The sequence below is a fragment of the Oncorhynchus nerka genome, linkage group LG19 (assembly GCF_034236695.1).
Source record: "Oncorhynchus nerka isolate Pitt River linkage group LG19, Oner_Uvic_2.0, whole genome shotgun sequence".
Taxonomy (NCBI): Eukaryota; Metazoa; Chordata; class Actinopteri; order Salmoniformes; family Salmonidae; genus Oncorhynchus; species Oncorhynchus nerka.
Window position 1 is genome coordinate 37,545,592 of NC_088414.1, and position 20,615 is coordinate 37,566,206.

At 44.6% G+C, this 20,615-nt stretch overlaps 1 pseudogene; it reads right to left on the minus strand.

The window, feature by feature from the left end:
- Positions 1-7,125: 7,125 nt before the first annotated feature.
- LOC135562548 (claudin-4-like) lies at positions 7,126-8,108 on the minus strand (annotated as a pseudogene).
- Between the last annotated feature and the right edge of the window lie 12,507 nt (positions 8,109-20,615).

Here is a 20,615-nt window from a genome sequence, read left to right on the forward strand (position 1 = left end):
CTCTCTTCCATTCTCTTCAAATGTGTATCCCTCTCACTCTTCTCTCTCTCTCTCTATTCCATTCTCTTCACATATGTATCCCTCTCACTCTTCTCTCTCTCTCCATTCTCTTCACATATGTATCCCTCTCTCTACTCTTCTCTCTCTCTCTCCATTCTCTTCACATATGTATCCCTCTCACTCTTCTCTCTCTATTCCATTCTCTTCACATATGTATCCCTCTCACTCTTCTCTCTCTCTATTCCATTCTCTTCACATATGTATCCCTCTCACTCTTCTCTCTCTCTATTCCATTCTCTTCACATATGTATCCCACTCACTCTTCTCTCTCTCTATTCCATTCTCTTCACATATGTATCCCTCTCTTCTCTTCTCTCTCTTCTCTTCATTCCATTCTCTTCACATATGTATCCCTCTCACTCTTCTCTCTCTCTATTCCATTCTCTTCACATATGTATCCCTCTCACTTTCTCTCTCTCTATTCCATTCTCTTCACATATGTATCCCTCTCACTCTTCTCTCTCTCTCTCCATTCCATCTCTTCCATATGTATCTCTCTCTTCTCTCTCTCTTCCATTCTCTTCACATATGTATCCCTCTCACTCTTCTCTCTCTCTATTCCATTCTCTTCACATATGTATCCCTCTCACTCTTCTCTCTCTATTCCATTCTCTTCACATATGTATCCCTCTCACTCTTCTCTCTCTCTATTCCATTCTCTTCACATATGTATCCCTCTCACTCTTCTCTCTCTCTATTCCATTCTCTTCACATATGTATCCCTCTCACTCTTCTCTCTCTCTATTCCATTCTCTTCACATATGTATCCCTCTCACTCTTCTCTCTCTCTCTCTCTATTCCATTCTCTCTCTCTCTCTCTTCCATTCTCTTCACATATGTATCCCTCTCACTCTTCTCTCTCTCTATTCCATTCTCTTCACATATGTATCCCTCTCACTCTTCTCTCTCTCTATTCCATTCTCTCCACATACTTGTCCTTTTCACTCCTCTCTCTCTCTATTCCATTCTCTTCACATATGTATCCCTCTCACTCTTCTCTCTCTCTATTCCATTCTCTTCACATATGTATCCCTCTCACTCTTCTCTCTCTCTATTCCATTCTCTTCACATATGTATCCCTCTCACTCTTCTCTCTCTCTATTCCATTCTCTTCACATATGTATCCCTCTCTCTCTCTCTCTCTCTATTCCATTCTCTTCACATATGTATCCCTCTCACTCTTCTCTCTCTCTATTCCATTCTCTTCACATATGTATCCCTCTCACTCTTCTCTCTCTCTATTCCATTCTCTTCACATATGTATCCCTCTCTCTCTCTCTCTATTCCATTCTCTTCACATATGTATCCCTCACTCTTCTCTCTCTCTATTCCATTCTCTTCACATATGTATCCCTCTCACTCTTCTCTCTCTCTTCTTCCATTCTTCTTTCACATATGTATCCCTCTCACTCTTCTCTCTCTCTCTCTCCCTCTATTCCATTCTCTTCTCTCTCTCTTCCATTCTCTTCACATATGTATCCCTCTCACACTCTTCTCTCTCTCTATTCCATTCTCTTCACATATGTATCCCTCTCACTCTTCTCTCTCTCTATTCCATTCTCTCCACATACTTGTCCTTTTCACTCTCTCTCTCTCTATTCCATTCTCTTCACATATGTATCCCTCTCACTCTTCTCTCTCTCTCTCTCTCTCTATTCCATTCTCTCTCTCTCTATTCCATTCTCTTCACATATGTATCCCTCTCACTCTTCTCTCTCTCTATTCCATTCTCTTCACATATGTATCCCTCTCACTCTTCTCTCTCTCTATTCCATTCTCTCCACATACTTGTCCTTTTCACTTTCTCTCTCTATTCCATTCTCTTCACATATGTATCCCTCTCACTCTTCTCTCTCTCTATTCCATTCTCTCCACATACTTGTCCTTTTCACTCTTCTCTCTCTATTCCATTCTCTTCACATATGTATCCCTCTCACTCTTCTCTCTCTCTATTCCATTCTCTCCACATACTTGTCCTTTTCACTCTTCTCTCTCTCTATTCCATTCTCTCTCTCTCTATTCCATTCTCTTCACATATTTATCCCTCTCACTCTTCTCTCTCTCTATTCCATTCTCTCTCTCTCTATTCCATTCTCTCCACATATGTATCCCTCTCACTCTTCTCTCTCTCTATTCCATTCTCTCTCTCTCTATTCCATTCTCTCTCTCTATTCCATTCTCTTCACATATTTGTTCCTCTCTCTCTCTCTTTTCTCTCCCTCTCCCTCCAATTTAATTTCAATTTAAGGGCTTTATTGGCACGGGAAATATATGTTTAAATTACCAAAGCAAGTGAAATAGATAATAAACAAAAGTGAAATGAACAATAAACAATGAAGAGTAAACATTACACAAAAGTTCAAAAACAATAAATGTCATATTATGTCTTGTGATGATGCGCAAATAGTTAAAGTACAAAATGCTAAATAAATAAACATACATATAGGTTGTTTTTACATTGGTGTTTGTTCTACACTAGTTGCCCTGTTCTTGTGGCAACAGGTCACAAATCTTCCTTCTGTGACTGCATACTGTGGTTTTTCACCAAATAGATATGTGAGTTTATCAAAATTTGATTTATTTTCTAATTCTTTGTGGGTCTATGTAATCTGATGAAATATGTGTCTCTAATACGGTCATAGATTTGGCATGTTAGGAAATGCAGCTCAGTTTCCACCTCATTTTGTGGGCAGTGTGCACATAGCCTGCCTTCTCTTGAGAGCCAACAGCTTTCTCAATAGCAAGGCTATGCTCACTGAGTCTCTACAGAGTCAAAGATTTCCTTCATTTTGGTCACAGTGGCCTAGTAATCTGACACTGTGTACTTTCTGTTTGCTTTGTTGTTTTGTAAATGATTTTCAGTGTGTAAAGTAAATATCTTTTTGTTTTCCCATGATTTGGTTGGGTCTAATTATGTTACTGTCCTAGGGATCTGTGGTGTCTGTGTTTTTGAACAGGATTAGCTTGCTTAGGGGGCTCTTCTCCAGGTTTATCTCTCTATACGTGATGGCTTTGTTATGGAAGTTTGGGAATTGCTTCCTTTAAGGTGGTTTTAGAATTTAACGGCTCTTTTCTGGATTTTGATAATTAGCTGGTATCGGCCTAATTCTGCTCTGCATGCATTATTTGGCATTCTACGTTGTACACAAAGAATATTTTTGCATAATTCTGCATGCAGTCTCAATTTGGTGTTTGTCCCATTTTGTGAATTATTGGTTGGTGAGTGGACCCGAGGCCTCAGAAACAGAAAGGGCATGTGTTCTACAACTGATTCAAGTATTTTTAGCCAGATCGTAATTGGAATGTTTAATTTGATGTCCCTTTTTGATAGCAAAGAAGGCCAAGTCACCGCTTTGTGGAAGTAACATGTGGCGCTGATGTTTAGGCCAAGGAATGTAAAAAATGTTGTGTGCTCTAGGGCAACGGTGTCTTGATAGATTTTATATTTGTGGTCCTGGCAACTAGACCTTTTTTGGAACACTATTTCTTTGTCTCACTGAGATTTACTGTCAGAGCCCAGGTCTGACAGAATCTGTGCAGAAGATCTAGGTGCTGCTGTAGGCACCAGATCATCAGCAAACAGTAGACATTTGACTTCAGATTCGAGTAGGGTGAGGCCAGGTAAAGCAGACTGTTCTAGTGCCCTCACCAATTTTTTGATATACAATTGAAGTCAGAAGTTTACATTCACTTAGGTTGGAGTCATTAAAACTTGTTTTTCAACCACACCACAAATGTCTTGTTAAATTCATCCCATTTTATAGAAACATAAAAGAGAAGTATCAAACTTTGGGTCCAAGTGTTGTACCTGCATCAAGAGTAACAGGACCAGGGTCAAATCCAGGTTTATTACTGGAATATTCTTCATCCGGGATGTAAACCTGCAGTTTTTACCACTGTCTTCTTGACCTATTACTTGAAGCATCATTTTCCTGAATACATGTGGAAGGTTTTGTATTTTCTGCTGAATTCAAAAGATGGTCTGCCTCCATGCTCCTGATAGGAGGGACCATACTCTGCTGCAGCACCTTGAAGAGGAAGTAGCTAGCCTCGACAAAAACTACTTTCTTGTTACAAAAACTATAGGAATCCAATAATTGTATGATTCTATGATGAAAAATGGTCTCCATCCTTTCTGTTCAATGTTATACTATTGTAAGGGCCCAGATAGGTGTGAAAGCAACATAGTTATTGTTCCATCTTGTCTTTAACATGTCAAAGGGGAGTTTATGACATATTGTGTTCAAATATTCAGTTAATTTAGACTGGGAGTTCTTGAGGAGACTGCAATGAAGGGACATTTTCTGACTGTTTCCTCTCTGACGTCCTATTGATACTTCTCTTTATGTTTCTTTAAAATTGATCCAAGATGGTGTAGCAGTCAGACGTCTTTTTGTTCTCGTCTTGTCGTGTCCCATGTATATATCTTTTTAGATCTTTCTTCTTCGCATATATTTATTTATATTTTTCTGAACCTCAACTTCAACATACTCTCCGGCAATCCGCCCCAACCAATGTGGTATGGATCTGCTATTTCTTTACTTCTGAACCGGAACCCCAACAGAAGCTATCCAGCTAACTAGCTAGTAGCCAGCTAGCCACTGCTAGCGGTCATCAGCTACTATTAGCCCGGACAACTCTCGCCAGTCTGCACAGCGCGACTCAACCCAGAGCAAATTGGATTTATTTTTCTCCATATCTCCAGATTCCTACCGCAAGCTCTGAACCTTTTCACCTGGATCATCGCAGCTAGTTAGCTGCTATCTGAGTGGCCACTCCTGTCTAACGTCTCTGTCCAGAAGCAAGAACCAATTGTCCTGGAGCTAGCCTCGCTAGCCTTGCTATCTCCCAGCTAGCCGAAGAGGTCCATCAGCCACTCCTTGGGTTACAATACCTATTGTGCCAATCGGCCTGGACCCCGCCGACCCATCACGACTGGACTACCGACGTAATTCGCCCGAGGGGGTTTATCCACTGGCTCCTTCATCGCGACGTCCCCTGAATGCCCATCTGCTAGCCTGCCAGGCTGTCTAGAGCATATCAGACTGTTAGCTTAAGAGGCCCATCGGACAAATTCTTTGGCCACGATACCTATTCTGCCAATTGGCTTGGACCCTACCACACAGAGCCCTGCTGATCCACGACGACTGGTCTGCAGATGTAACAGCACGAGGGGGCTACAACAGACTTTTTCCATCGCAACGTCCCTCTAAGGCCCTTCTGCTAGCTTGCTTGCCCCGGCCCGCTAGCTACCTGAATCGCCGTGTCTCCGGCCCGAGCCACTCACTGTACCGCTATGATCACTCGGCTACGCATGCCTCTCCCTAATGTCAATATGCCTTGTCCATTTCTGTCTTGGTTAGTAATTATTGCCTTATTTCACTATAGGGCCTCTAGCCCTGCTCAATACGCCTTAGTTAACCCTTTAGTTCCACCTCCCACACATGCAGTGACCTCACCTGGTTTAAATTATGTTTCTAGGGACATTATATCTCTCATCGTCACTCAGTGCATGGGTTTACCTCTAATGTATTCTAATCCTACCATACCTTTGTCTGTACATTATGCCTTGAATCAATTTTTCTGTGCCCAGAAACCTGCTCCTTTTACTCTCTGTTCCAAACGTACTAGACAACCAGTTCTTATTGCCTTTAGCCGACCCTTATCCTACTCCTACTCTGTTCCTCTGGTGATGTGGAGGTTAATCCAGACCCTGCAGTGCCTAGCTTCACTCCCATTCCCCAGGCGCTCTCATTTGTTGACTTATGTAACCGTAAAAGCCTTGGTTTCATGCATGTTAACATATGAAGCCTCCTCCCTAAGTTTGTTTTATTCGTTGCCTTAGCACACTCTGTCAACCCAGATGTCCTAGCTGTGTCTGAATCCTGGCTTAGGAAGACCACCAAAAACCCTGAAATGTCCATTTTCCGATAAGATATAACTGCCAAAGGGGGCGGAGTTGCAATCTACTGCAGAGATAGCCTGCAGAGTTCTGTCTTACTATCCAGGTCTGTGCCCAAACAATTTGAGCTCCTACTTTTAAAAATCCACCTTTCCAGAAACAAGTCTCTCACCATTGCCGCTTGCTACAGACCACCCTCTGCCCTCAGCTGTGCCCTGGATACCATATGTGAATTGATTGCCCCCTATCTTTCTTCTGAGCTCGTGCTGTTAGGTGACCTAAACTGGGACATGCTGAACACCCCGGCCGTCCTACAATCTAAGCTTGATGCCCTCAATCTCTTTCAAATGATCAATGAACCTACCAGGTACAACCCCAAATCCGTAAACACGGACACCTCATAGATATCATCCTTACCAACCTGCCCTCCAAATACACCTCTGCTTTCTTCAACCAGGATCTCAGCGATCACTGCCTCATTGCCTGCATCCGTAATGATCTGCGGTCAACCGACCACCGCTCATCACTGTCAAAGCTCTCCCTAAAACACTTCAGCGAGCAGGCCTTTCTAATCGACCTGGCCCGGGTATCCTGGAAGGACATTGACCTCATTCTGGTTTTGTTGTTATTTTTTTTATTTCACCTTTATTTAACCAGGTGGGCTAGTTGAGAACAAGTTCTCATTTGCAGCTGCGACCTGGCCAAGATAAAGCATATCAATTGGACACATACAGCAACACAGAGTTACACATAGAATAAACAAAACATACAGTCAATAATACAGTAGAAAAAATAAGAAAAAAAGTGCAAATGAGGTAAGATAAGGGAGTTAAGGCAATAAATAGGCCATGGTGGCGAAGAAATGACAATGTAGCAATTAAACACAGGAATGGTAGATGTGCAGAAGATGATGTGCATGTAGAGATACTGGGGTGCAAAGGAGCAAGATAAATAAATAAACACAGCATGGGGATGAGGTAGATAGATGGGCTGTTTACAGATGGGCTACGTACAGGTACAGTGATCTGTGAGCTGCTCTGACAGCTGGTACTTAAAGCTAGTGAGGGAGATATGAGTCTCCAGCTTCAGTGATTTTTGCAGTTCATTCCAGTCATTGGCAGCAGAGAACTGGAAGGAAAGGCGACCAAAGGCTAGTAGTCTGGCTAGTTCCTCTTGAAAATGCAGTAGCCCTGTCTGGTCCCTCCTATCAGGAGCATGGAGGCGGACCAGCTACTCAACTCAGCTAAAACAATCAGGTCGTATCGGATAAACCAGACAAGATATGTGAGCTGCAGGTGGACATCCATTATCAAGTAATGGAAAACCTCAAATTCAGTGGTGAGCTGCAGTATAATGGCCAGGATGAAGAATATTGCAACGATAAACCTGGCCTTGACCCTTGTCCTGTAAATCTTGATGCAGTTACAGCACCTGGTCCCAAATATGGACCCCATCACTCCTAGATCTCCCAGGAAGGAGGAGATGGAGGTGATCGTCATCAGAACCATCCATACGTCCATATATTGGGATTCAGGGTAATTCCCTACAGAGATATAACAGGCCACTAGGTAGACTATACATCCAAAGATTCCCACAGTGATGCACAGTATGACCCTCCGATCAGGAGCAGGGTGGCCGCCACCCAGCCGAAGTACAGCGAGGCCCCCAATAGTGTCTTTCTTTCGATCTGCGTGGAATGGTCGATGATTGATATTGCTACCAAGAAAACAGGGATGAGGATGATAATTCCGGCCAAGATTAATTGTATTTCAGCTAAATTTATCAACTTGTCCTGAGACGTTTCGTCTTTGACGCAGTTGGCTCACTTGGCACCGACCATGGAGACCACGACCCCCAGAACCCCCAGGATGATGGCAATGAGGATCATGGCTCTGGCGGCCTGCAGAACATCGGGCAAATACCACCCAATGGAGTTGTACACCTCACACCGTGTATCTCCCACGCCTTGGGTCACACAGCTCATCCACAGGCCGTACAAGACCACATCTGTGTTGGTAAAGTTAGTTGCTATGAAGGTTGTCTCTATTCAGGTGGGGAGAGCACAGATCACGACTGCCAGTTTTAATCCTAGGACTCCCATGGCGATGCCCACGACCTCCCCCATTTACACGATATCCATGCCCATCAAAATGCCTGACTGTCTCGCTCAGCTGATTCGTTCACTCCGAAGTTTGTGATAAAGTAATTTATATGTTTAAAGTAATGACTAAAGAATTCCCCCCTGAAACGTATAAGACTATGTGAAATGTATTCTAATTATAAGATGATGTGAAATGTATTAGAATTATAAGACTATAATCCAATAATGTATGTGTGAGACAAGTTAAGGGTGAGAAATGGATGGTTGAGAAAACAAAGGACAATTGAACTACACATGACCTGGTTGTAACTCTGACAACTGATAACAGGACAGAGGGCCTTTCCAAGGCCCCTCTAATCTAGGGAGGACAGGCACGGGGAGAAACTGCCAGGCCGGTGGGGATAAGACTTATAAAATGACTGTGTATGCATTGTTTGACTTCAGAGCTCTCTGGATAAACTACAACTAACCTTTTGCAGAATCTTAGTCTTTGCGTAATTATTATTAAACCCAGAGTCTTACAAACCTCGGGAATTGGTCAAAGCTTAAATTATTGTTTAGTTATCATCATTATCATCATTGGGGTGGAAAATCTCGTGACAGGTTGTTGATCAGTAACTAGGGGCAACATCCCCCCTAGACCCCGAAGCCTGTTCTGAGGGGCAATGATAAAGGGGCTGGGCCTCATAGTACACATCAATAGATTGAAACTATATGCTGAAAAACCCTTGATTTTGAAATAAATCATTGTAAGGTTGGGTTGATGTACTGAAATGAACCATACAATGGACTAAATAGACTAATGATTACTGTTTCATTGACAAGGCTTGAAATAATTCTACACTATGATATACTGTATGTTTCAGTTAGAATGTCCCGATCACTGACTGTAGGCTTGTTGGTGATGTAGTGAACATAAACAGGAAATGCACAACAGCAACCAGATAACGCTTTGCAGTCAGATACAATTATTTTATTTAAACATATTTAACAGGGTTAAAAAATCAACTACTGACTCAAATCTTTCTCCACTTAAATTCATCAATTTTTTTGTCCCATTTTATAGAAACTTAAAGAGACGTTTTAATATGGGCATAAGAAACATTGAGAATTTAACCCTTCATTGCAGATTCTCCTCAGGAATTTCTCCTCGCAGTCTAAATGAACTGAATATTTGTCATAAACTCCTCTGTGACCTGTTAATGACAATGTAGAAAAATACCAATGACATGATTACTGTAATCAGGTTGTAACCTTCGTATGCTTGCAATGTGCAATGATAGAAAAGTACTTGGTAATGGAGATGTACTGCTTTACTTCTCAGGCTGAGAACTGCCTGCATCTATTGATAGTCACGTAGCCACAAGGCCGAGATGTTCCGAAAGCAGCAAATGCGTCTGAGACTACACAGGTGTGGTTGATGGCTAATAGCAGAGTGAGAAACCACAGTCTAGACATGTTTTTCTCATCTTAGATACGTTGTACCTAATCCAATGTATCAATGTTAAGGTATGATTGACAGTAGGTTGTCCACACCAACTAGTATAAGGAGTGTTGTCTCCTGTTTCGCCACACAGATCTATACTCTAGACTACTGAGCTATTCTGTATGTGAATCTCTGTCTGCAATTGCATTTTATTACTAACGACTTTAATACCAAGATTCCTGTGTCTGTGTCATCTATCTGGAAGACTTTAATACCAAGAATCCTGTGTCATCTATCTGAAGGAAACTTACATCACCCCTTGCAAAGGACCACCCAACACCCACGACCTCCACCATTTCCACAATATCCATGCCCATCAAAATGCTGTCACTCCGAAGTTTGTTCTTGATGTCTGAAATGAACAATATAATACATTACATAGACTAATGATTACTGTTTCATTGACAAGGCTTGAAATAATTCTGCACTCTGATGTACTGAATGTTTCAGTCAGAAGGTCCCGGTCACTGACTGTACAGTCGTGGCCAAAAGTTTTGAGAATGACACAAATATTCATTTTCACAAAGTCTGCTGCCTCAGTTTGTATGATGGCAATTTGCATATACTCCAGAATGTTATGAAGAGTGATCAGATGAATTGCAATTAATTGCAAAGTCCTTATTTGCCATGCAAATGAGCTGAATCCCCCATAAACATTTCCACTGCATTTCAGCCCTACCACAAAAGGACCAGCTGACATCATGTCAGTGATTCTCTCTTTAACATAGGTGTGAGTGTTGACAAGGACAAGGCTGGAGATCACTCTGTCATGCTGATTGAGATCAAATAACTGACTGGTAGCTTCGAAAGGAGAGTGGTGCTTGGAATCATTGTTCTTCCTCTGTCATCCATTGTTACCTGCAAGGAAACACGTGCCGTCATCATTGCTTTGCACAAAAAGGGCTTCACAGAGGCAAGGATATTGCTGCCAGTAAGATTGCACCTAAATCAACCGTTTATCGGATCATCAAGAACTTCAAGGAGAGCGGTTCAATTGTTTTGAAGAAGGCTTCAGGGCGCCCAAGAAAGTCCAGCAAGCGCCAGGACCGTCTCCTAAAGTTAATTAAGCTGCGGGATCGGGGCACCACCAGTACAGAGCTTGTTCAGGAATGGCAGCAGGCAGGTATGAGTGCATCTGCACGCACAGTGAGGCAAAGACTTTTGGAGGATGGCCTGGTGTCAAGACGTGCAGCAAAGAAGCCACTTCTCTCCAGGAAAAACATCAGAGACAGACTGATATTCTGCAAAAGGTACAGGGATTGGACTGCTGAGGACTGGGATAAAGTAATTTTCTCTGATGAATCCCTTTTCTGATTGTTTGGGGCATCTGGGAAAAAGCTTGTCCGGAGAAGACAAGGTGAGCGCTACCATCAGTCCTGTATCATGCCAACAGTAAAGCATCCTGAGACAATTCATGCGTGGGGTTTTGGACCATAGACCCAAAATATCGATATTTTGTTCCCCGAGCCACTTAGTTATAATTTTTGCCTTATGGAAAGGTGCTCCATCACGTTGGAAAGGCATTGTTTGTCACCAAACTGTTCCTGGATATTTTGGGTCCATGGCCAGGAAACCCCCCAAACCTTAATCCCATTGAGAACTTGTGGTCAATCCTCAAGAAATGGGTGGATAAACAAAACCCCACAAATTCTGACAAGCTCCAAGCATTGATAATGCAAGAATGGGCTGCCATCAGTCAGGATGTGGCTCAGAAGTTAATTGACAGCATGCCAGGGCGGATTGCAGAGGTCTTGAAAAACTGCATATATTGACTCTTTGCATCAACTTCATGTAATTGTCAATAAAAGCCTTTGACACTTATGAAATGCTTGTAATTATACTTCAGTATCCCATAGTAACATCTGACAAAAAATATCTAAAGACACTGAAGCAGCAAACTTTGTGAAAATATTATTTGTGTCATTCTCAAAACTTTTGGCCACGACTGTAGGCTTGTTGGTGATGTAGTGAACATAAACAGCAACCAGGAAACGTTTTGCAGTCAGATACAATTATTTTATCTGAACATAAATCACAGGGTTAAACAATCATCAACTGATTCAATTCTTTCTCTACTTAAATTCATCCCATTTTAAAGAAACATGGAAACACGTGGAAACGTGGAAACACATGGAACACATGGAACACATGGAAACACATGGAAACGTGGAAACACATGGAACACATGGAAACGTGGAAACACATGGAACACATGGAAACGTGGAAACACATGGAAACACATGGAAACGTGGAAACACATGGAAACGTGGAAACACATGGAAACGTGGAAACACATGGAAACGTGGAAACACATGGAAACACATGGAAACATGGAAACACATGGAAACACATGGAAACGTGGAAACACATGGAAATGTGGAAACACATGGAAACACGTGGAAACGTGGAAACACATGGAAATGTGGAAACACATGGAAACACATGGAAACGTGGAAACACATGGAAACGTGGAAACACATGGAACACATGGAACACATGGAAACACATGGAAACGTGGAAACACATGGAAACACATGGAAATGTGGAAACACATGGAACACATGGAACACATGGAAACACATGGAAACGTGGAAACACATTGAACACATGGAACACATGGAAACACATGGAAACGTGGAAACACATGGAACACATGGAACACATGGAAACGTGGAAACACATGGAACACATGGAAACGTGGAAACACATGGAAACACATGGAAACGTGGAAACACATGGAAACACATGGAAACGTGGAAACACATGGAAACGTGGAAACACATGGAACACATGGAACACATGGAAACACATGGAAACATGGAAACACATGGAAACGTGGAAACACATGGAAACGTGGAAACACATGGAAACACATGGAAACGTGGAAACACATGGAAACGTGGAAACACATGGAAACACATGGAAACGTGGAAACACATGGAAACGTGGAAACACATGGAAACGTGGAAACACATGGAAACGTGGAAACACATGGAAACACATGGAAATGTGGAAACACATGGAACACATGGAACACATGGAAACACATGGAAACGTGGAAACACATGGAACACATGGAACACATGGAAACACATGGAAACGTGGAAACACATGGAACACATGGAACACATGGAAACGTGGAAACACATGGAACACATGGAAACGTGGAAACACATGGAAACACATGGAAACGTGGAAACACATGGAAACACATGGAAACGTGGAAACACATGGAAACGTGGAAACACATGGAAACGTGGAAACACATGAAACACATGGAAACACATGGAAACATGGAAACACATGGAAACACATGGAAACGTGGAAACACATGGAAACGTGGAAACACATGGAAACACATGGAAACGTGGAAACATTACATTACATTTACATTTAAGTCATTTAGCAGACGCTCTTATCCAGAGCGACTTACAAATTGGTGCTTTCACCTTATGACATCCAATGGAACAGCCACTTTACAATAGTGCATCTAGGTCTTTTAAGGGGAGGGGGTGAGAAGGATTACTTTATCCTATCCTAGGTATTCCTTAAAGAGGTCGGGTTTCAGGTATCTCCGGAAGGTGGAGATTGACTCCGCTGTCCTGGCGTCGTGAGGGAGTTTGTTCCACCATTGGGGGGCCAGAGCAGCGAACAGTTTTGACTGGGCTGAGCGGGAACTGTACTTCCTCAGTGGTAGGGAGGCGAGCAGGCCAGAGGTGGATGAACGCAGTGCCCTTGTTTGGGTGTAGGGCCTGATCAGAGCCTGGAGGTACTGAGGTGCCGTTCCCCTCACAGCTCCGTAGGCAAGCACCATGGTCTTGTAGCGGATGCGAGCTTCAACTGGAAGCCAGTGGAGAGAGCGGAGGAGCGGGGTGACGTGAGAGAACTTGGGAAGGTTGAACACCAGATGGGCTGCGGCGTTCTGGATGAGTTGTAGGGTTTAATGGCACAGGCAGGGAGCCCAGCCAACAGCGAGTTGCAGTAATCCAGACGGGAGATGACAAGTGCCTGGATTAGGACCTGCGCCGCTTCCTGTGTGAGGCAGGGTCGTACTCTGCGGATGTTGTAGAGCATGAACCTACAGGAACGGGCCACCGCCTTAATGTTATTTGAGAACGACAGGGTGTTGTCCAGGATCACGCCAAGGTTCTTAGCGCTCTGGGACGAGGACACAATGGAGTTGTCAACCGTGATGGCGAGATCATGGAACGGGCAGTCCTTCCCGGGAGGAAGAGCAGCTCCGTCTTGCCGAGGTTCAGCTTGAGGTGATGATCCGTCATCCACACTGATATGTCTGCCAGACATGCAGAGATGCGATTCGCCACCTGGTCGTCAGAAGGGGGAAAGGAGAAGATTAATTGTGTGTCGTCTGCATAGCAATGATAGGAGAGACCATGTGAGGTTATGACAGAGCCAAGTGACTTGGTGTATAGCGAGAATAGGAGAGGGCCTAGAACAGAGCCCTGGGGGACACCAGTGGTGAGAGCACGTGGTGAGGAGACGGATTCTCGCCACGCCACCTGGTAGGAGCGACCTGTCAGGTAGGACGCAATCCAAGCGTGGGCCGCGCCGGAGATGCCCAACTCGGAGAGGGTGGAGAGGAGGATCTGATGGTTCACAGTATCGAAGGCAGCCGATAGGTCTAGAAGGATGAGAGCAGAGGAGAGAGAGTTAGCTTTAGCAGTGCGGAGCGCCTCCGTGATACAGAGAAGAGCAGTCTCAGTTGAATGACTAGTCTTGAAACCTGACTGATTTGGATCAAGAAGGTCATTCTGAGAGAGATAGCGGGAGAGCTGGCCAAGGACGGCACGTTCAAGAGTTTTGGAGAGAAAAGAAAGAAGGGATACTGGTCTGTAGTTGTTGACATCGGAGGGATCAAGTGTAGGTTTTTTCAGAAGGGGTGCAACTCTCGCTCTCTTGAAGACGGGAGGGACGTAGCCAGCGGTCAGGGATGAGTTGATGAGCGAGGTGAGGTAAGGGAGAAGGTCACCGGAGATGGTCTGGAGAAGAGAGGAGGGGATAGGGTCAAGCGGGCAGGTTGTTGGGCGGCCGGCCGTCACAAGACGCGAGATGTCATCTGGAGAGAGAGGGGAGAAAGAGGTCAGAGCACAGGGTAGGGCAGTGTGAGCAGAACCAGCGGTGTCATTTGACTTAGCAAACGAGGATCGGATGTCGTCGACCTTATTTTCAAAATGGTTGATGAAGTCATCTGCAGAGAGGGAGGGGGGGGGGGAGAGGAGGATTCAAGAGGGAGGATAAGGTGGCAAAGAGCTTCCTAGGTTTAGAGGCAGATGCTTGGAATTTAGAGTGGTAGAAAGTGGCTTTAGCAGCAGAGACAGAGGAGGAAAATGTAGAGAGGAGGGAGTGAAAGGATGCCAGGTCCGCAGGGAGGCGAGTTTTCCTCCATTTCCGCTCGGCTGCCCGGAGCCCTGTTCTGTGAGCTCGCAATGAGTCGTCGAGCCACGGAGCGGGAGGGGAGGACCGAGCCGGCCTGGAGGATAGGGGACATAGAGAGTCAAAGGATGCAGAAAGGGAGGAGAGGAGGGTTGAGGAGGCAGAATCAGGAGATAGGTTGGAGAAGGTTTGAGCAGAGGGAAGAGATGATAGGATGGAAGAGGAGAGAGTAGCGGGGAGAGAGAGCGAAGGTTGGGACGGCGCGATACCATCCGAGTAGGGGCAGTGTGGGAAGTGTTGGATGAGAGCGAGAGGGAAAAGGATACAAGGTAGTGGTCGGAGACTTGGAGGGAGTTGCAATGAGGTTAGTGGAGGAACAGCATCTAGTAAAGATGAGGTCGAGCGTATTGCCTGCCTTGTGAGTAGGGGGAAGGTGAGAGGGTGAGGTCAAAAGAGGAGAGGAGTGGAAAGAAGGAGGCAGAGAGGAATGAGTCAAAGGTAGACGTGGGGAGGTTAAAGTCGCCCAGAACTGTGAGAGGTGAGCCGTCCTCAGGAAAGGAGCTTATCAAGGCATCAAGCTCATTGATGAACTCTCCGAGGGAACCTGGAGGGCGATAAATGATAAGGATGTTAAGCTTGAAAGGGCTGGTAACTGTGACAGCATGGAATTCAAAGGAGGCGATAGACAGATGGGTAAGGGGAGAAAGAGAGAATGACCACTTGGGAGAGATGAGGATCCCGGTGCCACCACCCCGCTGACCAGAAGCTCTCGGGGTGTGCGAGAGCACGTGGGCGGACGAAGAGAGAGCAGTAGGAGTAGCGGTGTTGTCTGTGGTGATCCATGTTTCCGTCAGAGCCAAGAAGTCGAGGGACTGGAGGGAGGCATAGGCTGAGATGAACTCTGCCTTGTTGGCCGCAGATCGGCAGTTCCAGAGGCTACCGGAGACCTGGAACTCCACGTGGGTCGTGCGCGCTGGGACCACCAGATTAGGGTGGCCGCGGCCATGCGGTGTGGAGCGTTTGTATGGTCTGTGCAGAGAGGAGAGAACAGGGATAGACAGACACATAGTTAACAGGCTAGAGAAGAGGCTACGCTAATGCAGAGGAGATTGGAATGACAAGTGGACTACACGTCTCGAATGTTCAGAAAGTTAAGCTTACGTAGCAAGAATCTAATTGACTAAAATTATTAAAATGATACAGTACTGCTGAGGTAGGCTAGCTCAGCAGTACCCTAATCAAGTCGTTCCGTTGAGTGTGAAGTTTCTACAATGCTGCTTTTCGGGGGCTAGCTGGCTAGCTAGCAGTGTTGGTTACGTTACGTTGCGTTAGGAGAACGACAATAGCTGGCTAGCTAACCTAGAAAATCGCTCTAGACTACACAATTATCTTTGAAACAAAGACGGCTATGTAGCTAGCTATGTAGCTAGCTACGATCAAACAAATCACACCGTTGGGACTGTAATGAAATGAAATGAAAATGTGATACTACCTGTAGAGCGAAGCGGAATGCGACCGGAATGCGAAAGTTCTATTCAGTAGACGTTGGCTGGCTATTGGCTAGCTAGGAGTGTCTCCTACGTTAAGGACGACAAAATAGCTGGCTAGCTAACCTCGGTAAATTAAGATAATCACTCTAAGACTACACACTCTAACTACACAATTATCTTGGATACGAAGACAGCAAAGACAACTATGTAGCTAGCTAATACTACACTAATCAAGTCGTTCAGTTGAGTGTGATAGTTACTACAGTGCTACGGTAGCCGGTGAACGTATGCTAGCTGGCTAGCTGCTAGGCAGATAGGAGGACGACGAAATACGATAATAACGCAATTATCACTCTAAGACTCCACACTCTAAACTACACAATTATCTTGGATACGAAGACAGCAAAGACAACTATGTAGCTAGCTAACACTACACTAATCAAGTCGTTCAGTTGAGTGTGATAGTTACTACAGTGCTACGGTAGACGGTGAACGTGTTGGGCAGATAGGAGACGACGAAATACGATAATTACGCAATTATCTTTGATACAACGACGACTATGTAGCTAGCTAAGAAGAAATTGCTAAGATTAGACAAATCAGACCGTTGTACTATAATGAAATGTAATGAAATGTAATGAAAAAGTTATACAACCTGCAGACCGAAGCGCGGATGCGACCGGCTCGCTCCAACCCGGAAGAAACACATGGAAACGTGGAAACACATGGAAACACATGGAAATGTGGAAACACATGGAACACATGGAACACATGGAAACACATGGAAATGTGGAAACACATGGAAACACATGGAAATGTGGAAACACATGGAACACATGGAAACACATGGAAACGTGGAAACACATGGAACACATGGAACACATGGAAACACATGGAAACGTGGAAACACATGGAAACACATGGAAACGTGGAAACCCATGGAAACGTGGAAACACATGGAAACACATGGAAACGTGGAAACACATGGAACACATGGAAACACATGGAAACGTGGAAACACATGGAAACACATGGAAACGTGGAAACACATGGAAACGTGGAAACACATGGAAACGTGGAAACACATGGAACACATGGAACACATGGAAACACATGGAAACGTGGAAACACATGGAAACGTGGAAACACATGGAACACACCAATTCCAGGCTCCGTAGAAGCGGTGAAAAGGTGAGGAGGTTAGTTAGGTAAGCTCCGGTTGCCCGAGATGGCATAGCAGTTCAGACGTCTTTTGTCCTCGTCTTGTCGTGTCGTGTATATATATATATTTACAACTTTTTTTCACATACATTTTATTTTTATTTTCCATCAACTCATCTTCAATACACTCTCCTGCAACCTGCCTCACCAATTGATATGTATAAATACGTATTATTTACCTCAAATCTGCAATCAAATCTGCAATCCTCCAAGAAGCTAGCCAGAAGCTAGCCAGAAACTCCAAGAAGCTAGCCAGAAGCTAGCCAGGAGCTAGCCAGAAGCTAATCAGAAGCTAGTTAGCTTCTTTACTGGCAACTCGTTCGTATTCAGCTAACCACGGTTTGTGGTCATCAGCTATCCTTTAACTCGAAAATCTATCGCCAGTTTTGTACGGCGCAGCGCGGCTCGGAACGGAACATACCGGACCGATTTTTTCTCTCCATGTCCCTGGATTTCAACTGCTCTCTGGACATTCACTCCCGGATCTCACAGCTAGCTGGCTGCTATCCGTGTGTCTATCTGCTTTCGTCGATTCCGGAGCAAACATCAATTACTCCGGAGCTAGCCAGCTCCGTCAACCACTCCTGAGCTCCGTCAATCACTCCTGGGCTGCAGTCACCTATCCGGACCCGTTTTACTGCCTACACGGAGCCCCTCCGGGCCTTCACAACTGGACTGCCGACGTTATCTACCCGAAGGAGATCCGGCTGGCTCCTCCGTCGCGACGTTACCTGAATGCCCATCTGCGGCCTGCTAACCGTTAGCTGTCTTACCGGATGCTCTCAGAATAGACAATCGGACAATTTATTTATTTTTATTATTATTATGTTTCTTCTTGGGCCTCTATAACTATATCTATTGTTTTAATTGTTTTGTTGTTGTGTGATTTGGACTAATCCCCTCTACAACACGGAACTCCACTAATCTACTGACGGAACGCAAGAGGTGGCTAACAACAGACCTCCATCCTATGCTAGCTTGCTACCGATGTCCTGGCTAGCTGTCTAAATCGCCGTGACCCCCAAACCAACCTCTCCACTCCCTGGACCCTTTTGATCACTCGACTAAGGATGCCTCTCCTTAATGTCAATATGTCTTGTCCATTGCTGTTCTGGTTAGTGTTTATTGGCTTATTTCACTGTAGAGCCTCTAGTCCTGCTCACTATACCTTATCCAACTTATTAGTTCCACCACCCACACATGCAATGACATCTCCTGGTTTCAATGATGTTTCTAGAGACAATATCTCTCTCTTCATCACTCAATACCTAGGTTTACCTCCACTGTATTCACATCCTACCATACCTTTGTCTGTACATTATACCTTGATGCTATTTTATCGCCCCCAGAAACCTCCTTTTACTCTCTGTTCCAGACGTTCTAGACGACCAATTCTTATTGCTTTTAGCCGTACCCTTATTCTTCTCCTCCTATGTTCCTCTGGCGATGTAGAGGTGAATCCAGGCCCTGCAGTGCCTAGCTCCACTCCTATTCCCCAGGCGCTCTCTTTTGATGACTTCTGTAACCGTAATAGCCTTGGTTTCATGCATGTTAACATTAGAAGCCTCCTCCCTAAGTTTGTTCTTTTCACTGCTTTAGCACACTCTGCCAACCCGGATGTTCTAGCTGTGTCTGAATCCTGGCTTAGGAAGACCACCAAAAATTCAGAAATTTTAATTGCAAACTACAACATTTTCAGACAAGATAGAACTGCCAAAGGGGGCGGTGTTGCAATCTACTGCAAAGATAGCCTGCAGAGTTCTGTCCTACTATCCAGGTCTGTACCCAAACAATTTGAACTTCTACTTTTAAAAATCCACCTCTCTAAAAACAAGTCTCTCACCGTTGCCGCCTGCTATAGACCACCCTCTGCCCCCAGCTGTGCTCTGGACACCATATGTGAACTGATTGCCCCCCCATCTATCTTCAGAGCTTGTGCTGCTAGGCGACCTAAACTGGAACATGCTTAACACCCCAGCCATCCTACAATCTAAACTTGATGCCCTCAATCTCACACAAATTATCAATGAACCTACCAGGTACCCCCCCAAAGCCTTAAACACGGGCACCCTCATAGATATCATCCTAACCAACTTCCCCTCTAAATACACCTCTGCTGTCTTCAACCAAGATCTCAGCGATCACTGCCTCATTGCCTGCATCCGTAATGGGTCAGCGGTCAAACGACCTCCACTCATCACTGTAAAATGCTCCCTGAAACACTTCAGCGAGCAGGCCTTTCTAATCGACCTGGCCGGGGTGTCCTGGAAGGATATTGATCTCATCCCGTCAGTAGAGGATGCCTGGATATTTTTTTTAAATGCCTTCCTAACAATCTTAAATAAACATGCCCCATTCAAGAAAATTAGAACCAGGAACAGATATAGCCCTTGGTTCTCCCCAGACCTGACTGCCCTTAACCAACACAAAAACATCCTATGGCGTTCTGCATTAGCATCGAACAGCCCCCGTGATATGCAGCTGTTCAGGGAAGCTAGAAACCGTTATACACAGGCAGTTAGAAAAGCCAAGGCTAGCTTTTTCAAGCAGAAATTTGCTTCCTGCAACACTAACTCTAAAAAGTTCTGGGACACTGTAAAGTCCATGGAGAATAAGAACACCTCCTCCCAGCTGCCCACTGCACTGAAGATAGGAAACACTGTCACCACTGATAAATCCACCATAATTGAGAATTTCAATAAGCATTTTTCTACGGCTGGCCATGCTTTCCACCTGGCAACTCCTACCCCGGTCAACAGCACTGCACCCCCAACAGCAACTCGCCCAAGCCTTCCCCATTTCTCCTTCTCCCAAATCCATTCAGCAGATGTTCTGAAAGAGCTGAAAAATCTGGACCCCTACAAATCAGCCGGGCTAGACAATCTGGACCCTTTCTTTCTAAAATGATCTGCCGAAATTGTTGCCACCCCTATTACTAGCCTGTTCAACCTCTCTTTCGTG